Source organism: Dipodomys merriami, unplaced genomic scaffold, assembly GCF_024711535.1.
Source record: "Dipodomys merriami isolate MVZ:Mamm:240054 unplaced genomic scaffold, mDipMer1.0.p SCAF_419, whole genome shotgun sequence".
Taxonomy (NCBI): Eukaryota; Metazoa; Chordata; class Mammalia; order Rodentia; family Heteromyidae; genus Dipodomys; species Dipodomys merriami.
Genome location: NW_027205815.1, coordinates 913,176 through 914,964, shown reverse-complemented (window position 1 = coordinate 914,964; position 1,789 = coordinate 913,176).

The following is a 1,789-nucleotide window of genomic DNA, read 5'->3' as shown; positions in this document are numbered from 1 at the left end:
CTACAAGCATCAGCCAGCTGGCTGTGGATTCCTGAGCCTACAAGTCTTTCATGAGCCCAACTCAACACTTGCCCAAGGTGTGCCTGACAAATTCACACTCTTGTGATACCCTCATGAATGAGCATTACCTGGTATGACATCTTGCAGCTTCTGCCCCTCCTGGCTCAGAACTGTGGTCTGAGAAGTCAATTTGCTACTCAGATCCATATCACATCCATGACAGATGCCATTCTGATTATCTCTATGCCCAAAGGCTCCACCCTTTTCTGGTACTATGTCTTTCTCTGTAGACAATGGCCTCCAAACAGGCTGCTCCCAAGACTTGTAGGACACCTAGACATTGGGAGACCCTTAGGGGCCCACTGGAAAGTACTCTGCCTAGAGCCACAGAGGTACAAGCAGGCAAGAGGTTGGTCATGGGTATTGAACTCTGGGCCTGGCCATTGTCCCTAAGCTCTTCAGCTTACCACTTGAGCTACAGAGCCACTTCCGGTTTTATTGAGGTTCCTTGGAGATCAGAGTCTCCCGGACTTTCCTGCTTGGGCTAGCTTTGAACCGTGGTCCTCACATCTCAGTCTTCTGAGGACTAGTCTTTCACCACAGTGGACTAGGAGCTCCTGAAAGCTTTTCTTTACTTTTTCTGTGTCAGCACTGGGGCTTGAACTCAGGGCCTGGGCTCTGGTCTCTTAACATTTTAACTCAAGGTTAGCACTTTACGACTTGAGCCACAGCTCCATTTCTGGCTTTTAGTAGTTCATCGGCAAGAAGAGTCTCACTAACTTTCCTCCCCTGAGCTGGCTTCTCAAAAGATCTCTATCTCAGTCTCCTGAGTAGCTAAGATTTACAGGGGTTGAGCCACTGGTGGCATTGGGCTAGAAGCTTTTCTTTTCTATTTTCTTTTTATTGTGAAAATACTGTACAGAGGGGTTAAAATTACATGCGCAAGATAATGAGTACATTTCTTATCAAGCATTGTAGCCTCCTCCTTTGTTTCCCCTTCCCATCCCTTCCCAGCCTCCCCTCGGCACCCCACCCAATCCTCCCCCCCCTCCAAAGTTGTAAAGTTCGTTTTAGACATGACAACTTGTACTTCTCATTTTTGCAACGGGTCAAGCAAGCCTTCTTCCCTGCGTTTGCCCTGACTTCTACATGCAAAGGAGGTCTGAGGGTCAGGAACTGTTAAAAATACGATTCCAGCCACAGGAAATGGATGGGGTCCCTGGGAAAAAGCCGAGCTAATCTTCACCCTGGGCCCCTGTGGGACTCCACTCTCTGCCCTACCTGTGACTCAGCCTTGAATGTCCTGCCATACTTGCTTGAAGCCACAGAACCTTCATTCCACCCACACCAACTGCTCTACACCTCAGGATCTTTGCCCATGCTGTACCTTATGCCTGAGGCCGTCTGCCCTGAATCCACATCTTAGAACTCCTGTGGAATTTTGGCACTGCTTATATCACCTCCTGGAGCAAGTATTTCCTTCCCTTCTCCCACTTTCTTTTCATATTGAGTTGCTAGAGATGGAACTTGTGCAGGCTGATTGGCAAATGCTCTATCTTGTGTGTGTGTGTGTGTGTGTGTGTGTGTGTGTGTGTGTGTGTGTGTGTGTGTGTGTGTGCAAGTGCGTGCCAGTCCTAGGGTTTGATTTCATGGCCTGGATGCCATCCCATCCCTGAGCTTTTGTCCTCAAGGCTAGCACTCTAGTACTTAAACCACAACTCTACTTCTGTCTTTTTGTGATTAATTGGAGAAAAGTGTCTCATAGAGACTTTCCTGCTTGCAATTGGGA